Here is a 10,621-nt window from a genome sequence, read left to right on the forward strand (position 1 = left end):
ATATATTGGGACTGTGCTTGATATTTAGTGACAATGAGGAAGAGTTGACAGGAGAATTGGGAGCCGTGAGAAGTTTGAACAGCCAGCCACTGTGCCTCTGTCAGACTTGCCTCTTTAAGTTCCTCTGGTACTGTTTGTATTATTTCCAGCTTGCTTCATTCCACCTCTGCACAGGAATGGGGTGTTTTGCCCATTCAGGCTGGTAGCATTCACAGGCCAAGTTTGTCAATAGGGAGGAAGTGATATATTTAGTAATAAAACACAGTTGATTAAAATGTTTGAAGAGCTACCCCACCTTTCTGAACAGGCTCAGCCATTTGTTGTCATGGAAGCTTTTATGGTCTGGCCTTTTTGCAATGTCTTGCCTAACCAGAGACTTGTAAAAAGTACTCCATGGAGGTGGTGAGTTATGACTCTTTCTGGGTGAGCTGAGGTTTCAAGGATGATTTTCATTTCATTTGCTAACATTTCAGTGCAAGAACACACACACAGAAGTTTCTCTTCCATTTTGCTCATTTTGGAATTACATGGCTTGCTTTGCCTTAATGAGGGCTTTCTAATCTCATATAAGCACTCTTGTTTATGGATAAACTGTGCTCCATGGATCTTCATCTTTCTTTAGTGAGTATAAGCAATGAGTGGAACTGGACTAAATGACTTGCTATGGCATCTTTTTCTGCTTGTTAATAGTAGTCTATCAATCATCACTAAACAAAAGCTTATGAGATAGCTGGGTACCTTAACGTGAATCTGAAGTTTGCCTGCTCTCTATTACATGTGTAATGTATGTCACAGCAATTTGCTGAGTTATTCAACCAGAGAGAAGAGTTTTTTGTTAAGCAGCAGGATAGAAATATTAGAATGGAATAGAATGGAATAGAATAGAATAGAATAGACCAGGTTGGAAGAGACCTTCAAGATCATCATGTCCAACCTATCATCCAACCCACCTAATCAACTAAACCGTGCAACCAAGCACCCTATCAAGTCTCCTTCTGAACACCTCTAATGATGGTGACTCCACCACCTCCCTGGGCAGCCCATTCCAATGGGCAATCACTCTCTCTGCATAGAACTTCTTCCTAACCTCCAGCCTAAACCTCCCCTGGCGCAGCTTGAGACTGTGTCCTCTTGTTGGAGTCAGTATGTGTAGAGGCAGGATATAGCTAAGTGTTATGCCAATATACAAGTAATTAATTTGAGGTTACTTGACACAAAGGAACTTTATTTATATGAGAGAGGCTTGGGATTTTATTTATTTAGGATGGAGAATGGTGTTTTACTGAATAGTCAGGATTTGTACATGAGAACACTGTTTATCTGTGAGAATATGATCCTTCACAAGGCTGGATTTCATATGCCTAAGCTACTGGTCAACAACTTTGGTTCTAGTTTTACAGGAGACATGGGCGTATGCTGAATGTAAGCGTATTAAGTTCAAGTTAAATAACAGCCAAAATGCTTTCCATCTTGCAGGTTTGTTCCCATAGTGGGTAAAATGCTTTGCATCTTACAAGTTTTTTCATAATGGGCATATTAACCTCGGCTTATGTAAAGTATTTGGATTACCCATCCGGTACAAATATCTTGGTACATTTACATCCAACAGAGGCTCAGTTGCAGGTTCTGAGGGGATCAGTTCAAGAGCTACAGAAACAAGTAGATCTTTAAAAAGATCAAAATTATTAATGGCATTACACTTGCTCAATTCAATTTACTACATATTGCCAAAGGACATTTTATCTGTAGGAAGTGTATATGCTGGAGGTACAGAAGTAAATTGATTTATTGCTGTTGCTAAACTGAAAAGGTAAGCCACAAAAGTGTTTTAACAGCAAGCCAAGATATAAGCAAGAAGTTATAAATTGCATTTTAAAAAACATGTTTGATTTTCCCTTTTTAATTTGAGATTTTGCACTCAGTGAGAACTTAACCTTATTTCCAGAGTTAGTTACAGCTATTAATGGCTCAATTTAGATTATATTAAGCCATTGCATTAAACTCTCACCCAAGCAAATCTTTTAATGGGGAGTTACGAGGAGTTATTCTTGTATAAGGGGACAAGACTAGATTTACAATGTATGGGAGCTGCCTTAAAATGTAAGCATCTCATAGTGGGTTGGGTGTCAGCTGTTCCCAGAAAGCAGTTTTTTTATTATGGAATAGGGTGAGTCTATGGAAATGTTTTGATAGAGAAGAGCCAGCTGTGAAGGTGGTCAAGGAAGGAGTGGAGAGCAGAAGGGCTCTGTGGAAATAGTTGATGAGTTTTTTTTCAATGGCAGGGGGAAGTGCATGTCTATTTTTGTCGATGTTTTGAAAAATGTCATCAGCTCTCAAGGACTGTCAGCAGGTTTGTGAAGCTGGCACATTGGAGAGTGATAGAAATAGAGCATTTGGCCTGTTCTTCTCACCTACAAACCCTGCTCTGCTCGCCAACCCCCCGACAGCTGAGATTTCACTTCTTCACAAGTATGTGAGAAGGGAGGAACAAAACCAGGCCTGGAAGGGGCCTGCTAAGGTCTGGCCCCAGGCATGGGCACAATGTGCAGTTGCCTAGGGCAGAGAGCAACCAGAGCAGGTGGTGACCACTCTGCCTGCTTTGTTGCACAAAGTTCCTCGTGGAGCCCTGGTCCTTTCAGCCCTAGCAAGGGGACCTTGACTCTCCAGAGCCTGTGGTTTGCATTAGAGCACATGAGGGGTTTTCATGTAGCATCAAGATGCAGGTATTTCTTTGGAACAGAGATCCTCTGGAGGCACAGCAAGCAAACTTTAAGGCTGACAGACTCATTGGCATGTACGAGCAGAATAATTGGGTAACTCATGTACTGAAGGCATAGGGATGTCTGAGCTGTGGATGTTCAGACAGGTCACCTCAGGTGTGGTCACCCTGGAGGACAGGCTGAGGCTTCCTAAAAGACTCCCAGACCCTTTGGTGCCTTCTACACAGCTTAGCACGTGGCTCTGTAGCTCTGTGAGGAAAGTGTGGAGGTGTGGCAGCTGAGCTGGAGATCTTTCTGGGATTGAAATCTAGGCAAAAACTACAGCTGTTCCTGATGGAAAGCAGGAATGTGTGATGCCACGGACAAAACTGTGTTTAGTATGGAAAGAACACATGACTAATTTGGCCTGCTGTTCACCTTGATTGAAGCTAAAGCTCCGTTTCATGACTGGGATTTCCTCTGTGGGTCCAGGGAGATCTATAGGTAACCGAGGAGGTTCCAGCAAAACCTGCAAGAAGAAAATCCTTTCACTCTGAAGTTGTTAAGCTAATGAGACCCTGTAGAGATGGCTCAGGGACCCAAGGGACAGATCAGGAAGGAAGCAAGAATGCTCACGTAATGTGTGGCTGAGACAAATGAGCATGATAAATTAGGTGAAAATACAGTTGTGTTGCCTTGGTTGCTGCAAGCTTGAAAGATTAGCAGATAAATGTATCCCAGCTGGGGAGGAAGATGAACAAAGAGACTTGTGAGTGGGCTTGTGAAGCTTTGGAAGCCACCTGGATTAGGTATAAACCAAGAGTCTTGTCTGTTAGATTTACAAAGCTTTGGCAGCTCTGAGGGCTGGATGAGAAATTGAAGAAGGACTTGTGGGGGGAAAAGGAGGTTTGATCAGTGCAGTACTGCCACTGGCAAACAGATTTTTCACTTCTGGGGCAGGAAGTCCTTGAGGACAGATATAGAGAGCTTGGTGGATCCATTACCCATGAAATTATTTTCCTCATTCCAGATCTGGAAGAGGTTGGGAGGTTGATGTGTCTTTTGCAGGCAAACAAACAAGATGTTAAGCACTGTTAGCAGGATATATCCTTGGGCTCCATGGAGGGGAACTCTCAATGCTCTGGGCTTGTAATATCTTAGAGAATAAAACCTTCACTACAGACATAAGTTATCTTTTTCTGAGGGAAGTTCTTGAGTGGAATTGCTCATCAGCTGGGTACAAAAAGATTCCACCACTAGCCTTTAGGGTGAAAACAGCTGTTCAACAGTGTTTTTTTTAGAGAGGTCTTCCAAACTTAAGCTTGGCTTCTGGTAAAGTGAGTTAAGTACTCCTGATACAGTACTAACCCATGCAGCTGGCCCTGGATTCCTGCTGGTGCTACTGTATATTGTATATGGTTCTCAAAAAAAGATGTTGAACTAAAGCATGGCATCTCTGCCTTATTCCTTAGAAGCTCATCTTGTTCTTTGTGAGGTGCTTCTTTGTTATAAAGCCTAACCACAGAGAAAAGTCTGTAGCTAACACTGGGTTTTGAAAGGGAGCAAAGACTGATTAGGTCTTTCTCCAGAAATTATTCGTGGTTGAGGATGAGAAGAAAAAAGTAGCACACAATGAATGTGGGGGAAACAGTAAGCAGACCAGGAGTCTGGTGCAAGGACACACACCCAACATAAAATGCTTTTAGATCTGCTGGCAAGTTGGTATTACCACTGATTTTGACTCTTGCCCAATTGTATGGCTCTGCTTCCAATTGTCAGAAACTTTTCCATCCTTTCAACGTTTGGTTAAAATTCCTTCACCTTTATTCCACCTTGTCAGTGCTTTGTTCTTCTGGGGTGTTATGAGTGTGTGTAGTTCTCTGGATACTGAGTTAATCACGTATTCACTGTCACTCCACTGAAGTCATCACGAATGAAGTTACCCTTTAATTATGGAGAGGGGTGTGCCTTCTCAACGCTTCACTGACCCTTGCATTGCTGACGTCGAACCTTAAGGCTGTTGGGAATGTCTTAGTCAGAATGCCTTGGGGAAGGATTCTGGTTATTTTTATAAGTGCCCTTCATTTCTCCTACTTTTGAAAGACTTCCTTTCACAAAACATCCCTTCTCTGTAAAAAAACCACTAAGTGGCCAGCCAACAAAATTTGCTGCCATCTGTGGTTTTTAAGTGGCTGAAAGCGTGGTTAGTACATGAGCTCCCAGGGGAGTGTCACAGGGGGTGAAGCTGGTGTGTGCTGACCATGAGCAAGACTAAGGGTGATTGCTTGGAGAAATAGTGACAAGAGGCTGCCGCTTACAGCCATCCAGATTTGTTCTCTTTTGCATCTTGGTAATGAGCAATTAGGACTTGCAGAGCAGTTTTATGTGTTTGCCCTGGTTTGTTCGATGTACCAGGGTTAGCCTTATCTCCTGCCTTGCTGTGGGCTCTTGAAGTTTTCGGGTAGTTGCTTCTAGGTTTTTGTTGCCTTGGAGGGTTTTGAGAAGCCTGTTAAATCACAGTATGACTGCAGAAGAATTTGAAGCAGCATAATGAGGCAGTCATGAGATCTAGGGCAAGATGACTAACTTTATGGTAGCAGTCCTCACTGGAGGGTATAGGTGAACTTCCAGCTGTGGCCAAAGTTGCAGCTGGGATAGCAAGGCCCTGCAAAACAGGCTTGTGGTCTGGATTCTGGAACAAGATGGAGATTCCTTTATTTATCCTGCAGCAACTCCATGTATGGTGGCAGCATTGGAGCCATTTCAAAAGGTTGGGATTTGTGCAAAGATATTTTCCTTTGAATCAAGTTCAATTAAACTGAAGGGGGATTTCAAGCTAGGAAGATATGGCTAGAATGAAGGTCAGTTTTTTGAGTTTACTAAAGCTATGGTAAAATACCTTGGATGGTTCTTGTATGCTGTGTGAATGCTTGAACCTCTGAGCTGTAAAGTCACCATATAGCCTAGGTCTAAGAGGTATGCAAATATTTCATGGAGAGAACAACTTCAGGGTTGTGTATACTTAGGCACATACTGCCTGGTTTAAGGCAGACTTAAGGAATCATTTCCAGCATTGTTTACAAAGTGGACCAGTTTCAACAGAACCACGTTGTCCCAGAGAGACCTGGGTGCTTAAACAACTATCTCGATAAACAGATTTGAAAGCCTGTTCTGCGCTGGGTAGAAAAAGGATACATCTCCAGTTTTTTCTTTTCTTTCTAGATTTTTCTTTTCCTTAGCTGCATGAGCAGATATGATGTCTTGCTGGTTTTGTGATAGTGTGCATCTGGCAACTTTGCTTTTGCTGTTACTTGAAGTACTGCAAAATGAAACAAAATAGTTTGGGGTTGAAATCAGTAGTGGAAGCCAAAAGAAATTGTTGCCGTTTATTGACTATATATCCACATACCTGTTTCTACCTATGTAAAATACAGATTAAACATAGAGATATAACTTTTTAAATTGCTTCAGGTCTACCTAAAGTATTTTTTCTCTTCCCAGCTGAATCACTGATCTGAAAAGATCAGTTATTCACACTTCTCTGTTGGTGAGGGAAGTTTGCCTTTGTCAGATCGTTGGGTTTGTAATGAAATTGTCATATACTGCAATAGCATCTCTTTGACAATTCCCCTTTAGGGCTCTTCTTTGCCATGTCTCTTAGAAACCTGCCTTTTTAAATTTAGGGATCCTCTGTTATCAACTTCAACCTGGACCATAACTTCACCATATAGTTGTTCACCAAAAATGTGCATTTCAGTAAGTATCTTAAGGCAGCTGCCTTGCCTTCCCTTTGGGCACGTTTGGTTTCTCCTCTGACTCAAAGCAGCAAGATTGGAGGGAAAATGTCATAATTTCTTCTTCTCTTCTTTTTTAGTAACCTTTTCATCAAACATGAGGAGCTGCATGTCTTTGTGCTTCAAATAGTGTTATCCTTAGGCAGTGATAAGTAGAAAAATGTGTTTCTGCCTTGAAAATCTTATCACCTTGCTTTCGGATTCTTCACTTCTCTTGTATGTCTGTGTATCCTTTGTGACTGGGCATGTACTATAACAGCATTATTTATGAAGAGCACAGGAAAGAGCTGTACGGAAAGAGTACAAAGGCAGATTGCAATTCGATGGAGATCAGGCATTTCTTTGCAGCTGGTTTGAACAAATGAAATGTAAATAATTCTAATTTCCTCACCTCAATTAGTTTGAAAAGTAGAACAACCTTTATGTTTCAGAGAGTTGAGATTTACAAACAAAGATCCAAAATATACTTAAGCAGATGTGGCTGTTAGGAAACTTAAAGAATAACAACAAAAAAGTCAATTTGATATAAAGAGGACACAGTCCTGGGTGTATTGCTGCCTCTGCAGGGACAGACAGGTTAAGTGCTCTTGGAACGCCAGAGGCCTCTCCAGGCCCTAAGTAATGGAATCTCTACTCATCTGCAGTGGCTGGAGACTCAGAGTTGAATAACCTGAATGCAAAAACTATTTATTTGGCTTCTCCAATCTGCCCTCCAAGGAGAAGGAGATTTTCTTACACTGCTTGTGTCTGAGTGAGATTTTATAGGTTCAGACATCTCAGAAGATTTGGGAGGGGGGTGTGTGGGCTGTAAGGACAACAGGACTGTGGTGATAGCAAGGAGGATGAAATAGGAGGACTGCTGGGTGGTAAGCTGCTCTGCTGGAGAAGAGCAGGACCCTGCATCTCCCTGGTGTTGGGCAGGGTGAGAGAGGGGAGGACATGCAGGTGTCATAGTGATTCTCTTTTTCTGAACCAAAGTGACATTGATGGGGCTGATTTCGTTTGGGGCCATTTAGGGTAATGTGGGATGTTTCACATTCCAGCTGATGTTAATGAGTCGTGTATACCTTACTGACTGATGGCTGGACACTCCAGCTTCTTTAGATTGATCTCCATTCATGGATTAGCCCCTGCCAGGGCAAGTCCGGAGAAGAAAGCAGGCGTTTCTCCTCTGGGACAGATTTGGTCCTTAGGAGATTTCCCTGGCTGTTGCTAGAAACAGTGATAGATCCATCCAGTCCCCTGTACAATCACTGTGCTTGGTAGGAAGCCTCCACTGAGGCCAGAAGTTGCACATCTTTTGTCATATTCCTCTGAACTTTGCCCCATGGCTGATGTTGAGGAGCAGTTTGTTTCTCCAAAACATGGGGTAGGACTTTGCCCTGGTATGGAGGCACTGGGCAGGCATCTGAAGTAGCTGGCAATGCCCCAAATAGCATGCATCTTACAATTGCAGCATCTTCTGATCTAGCTTTGACACGGTATGGAGGAGGGTGACAGCTAGGTACATTCTGCACCTGGATTGTCATCACTCCTTGCCCCAAAACTAAAGACTTCTGCCTAAGAACACCAGAGCAGTACTGAAACAAGGAATTTTATTGTGAGCCTTCTGCTGCTTCTGCTTCTTGCACCAAATGAAGAGTTGTCTACCTAGTGTGTGATGGTGCCATAAAATATGAAATTGGGGAGGCAGTCCTCATGTTCCTCGAGGTACTGAAAAGCAGCCGAGCACAATGATTAATGAGACCTGGCCCTAGCTCTGTCAAAGCCAGATCTGTTGGGCTGCACAATTTCTTCTTTTTTGGAATATTCTGCTTAGCAGCATGTTGCCATACAGACTCATCAGCAAATGGGTAGCAGATGGAGCAGTGACACATTTTATCTTGCAGCAGCAGGGACATTGTATGTGCTAGGAGAATTCAGTGAAGTTAGTTTCCTGCGAAGTATGTGATGAAGGAAAAGCCGCTCATCGTTTTTCTTTCTCTGCAGATGGACAAACAGAGAGGAAAGTGGTTCTCTCAAGCAAGGCAGTGACAAAGAATGAAATGTTCAAGAAGTTAAAATTAAAACCTCTGCTGTGGCAAAGGCATGCATCTCTGCCTCCTGTGCTCAACTGTTACACCATGGCTTACTTTTTTTTTTTTTTCATTCCCCAGACAATATCATTTCAATCAGGGCTTTACAGATTGGTAGGCAGAGATACTGTTATTTAAGTGCCAGATGCTGCCTGTCATCCAGAGCAGTTAATCCATTCGCTGGGCCTTGCATAAATGAATTCCTCCACCCTCATAATATATAGCAGATGAGACATTGTAAAGGAAAACCTGAAAATGAATCTGAGCTGACTGAGTTGCAGGATAGTTTCGTTCCTGTGCTCTGCCCACATATGCCTTTTTGTCCTCTACGATCCATGCAGCATGATGCTTATTAGGATACTTCCACTGGAAATTGCTGATCGTGAAGTTCAACCCTGAGGCTGCATCCTGAAGCTAACTAGGCTGTGAGAAAGAATAATGCAGACATTCCAAAGCAAGACCTGGTTTGTCCAGACAACACCTGACTCTTGAAGAAGCAGTCACTGTTGGAGGTGCATGTAGGGTTTAACCTATGATACTCCTTGTGTAAAGATTTTTATTCCACCCCTCACTCCCCACCTCCAGTATTAACAGGCACACATGGGGATGCTTTCTGCCTGGCTTTTGTGAGCAGTGCTTCCTTCTCATTTTCACCCTGATATTCATGCTGCATTCATGGATTTGGCAAGCATTTTTACCCAATGACTGTACTGATCTATATGGAGGCAGCATATGCAGTTGGCAGCATGCTGTGTTCCTTGCTGTTTACCAGGTACAAGATGCATCCATAGATGTCAATTTGCTGTGGCAGTGCCATGCTGTATTGGTATATTTGGACCAAGGCATCCCAAAAATTTCTCATCCCTCCCAGAGTCTGATTACTCTTGGGATAGAGCTTGTTCAGATGAGGAAAGAGATGTGACAAGATACTGGTAGCAGCAGGAAATGGATAGCAATAACCCAAATGTCCCTTTCAGTCCTTTTTCCCAGTCCCTTCTGTATCTTCTACAGTAATTAGCATCTTGTTTCAGTGCATGACATAGAACATAATTCAACAGTCTATTCTCCTTGCTTGCCCTGTCCTGTGACATCCTTGATGTGCTGATTTGCAGTGCAAAGAGGGAGATGCTGTCAGCCAGAATCAAGCCTGACACTTCCTGGATTTGAAGATATGACAGCACTGCATCACCAGAGTCTGTGTGAAGACTCAAGGCCAGGTTGGATGGGGATTTGAACGACCTGATCTAGGGGGAAGGTCTCCATGACCATGGCAGAGAAGCTCTAAGTAGATGATATTTAAGATGCCTGCCAGACCAAACCATTCTATGTTTCTGTGAAGCATATTGTCTACCAGGAAAGGACAGAAGGTACCAGGAAGGAGACGTGCATATCAGCTCTAAAGCTTCCCAGATAGCGAGGATGCCATGGTGGGAAAGGGCTTCCCTCTCTCTATCCCTGAGTCACAAACATTGGCCAAAACAAATTCCCAGCCAAATTCCTTTGGGACAGAGGATTTTTAGCCACCTACTGCTGTCCTTTCTGCTGATTTTGACCTAGTAAAAATAGTTGGATTTTATTTATTTATTTTCATAGTTAAATGCTTTGTTTAAAGCACCCAGCTCTGCTCACAAACAGCAAAGTAGCCAATGTACCTACCAGATACACCTGAATGAACTCAGTGACCATAAAACTGATGGTCCTGCTATGGCTGGGCAGAGTTCAAGTCAATGTTTTGCAAAGAACCTCAGACCATCTCTTAGCAGCAAATGACAAAACTTGCCTGAAGAGGGTCTGGGCTACATGCTAGCCATGGAATTTTGAGTGCTGATGGAATCAGATTGCTTGTTATATAAAAAGGTGGTGGAGAGGAAGATGCAGGTCCTTTTTATTCATGTGAATAAAGTTTAACTGCATTCTGAGATGCACTTGCTGCTCCCAAGCCCAGATTTTTTACTTACTTGTATTCTGGGCAGAACTGTTGAGGTTTTCACAGCTGTACTAGTGCAGCAGTTCATCCATATACTGCTTCCTCCTTCCAGCTCCACTGATGTCA

This window comes from Melanerpes formicivorus, unplaced genomic scaffold, assembly GCF_026170545.1.
Source record: "Melanerpes formicivorus ecotype bairdi unplaced genomic scaffold, bMelFor1.0.p_v2 SCAF_22, whole genome shotgun sequence".
NCBI lineage: Eukaryota > Metazoa > Chordata > Aves > Piciformes > Picidae > Melanerpes > Melanerpes formicivorus.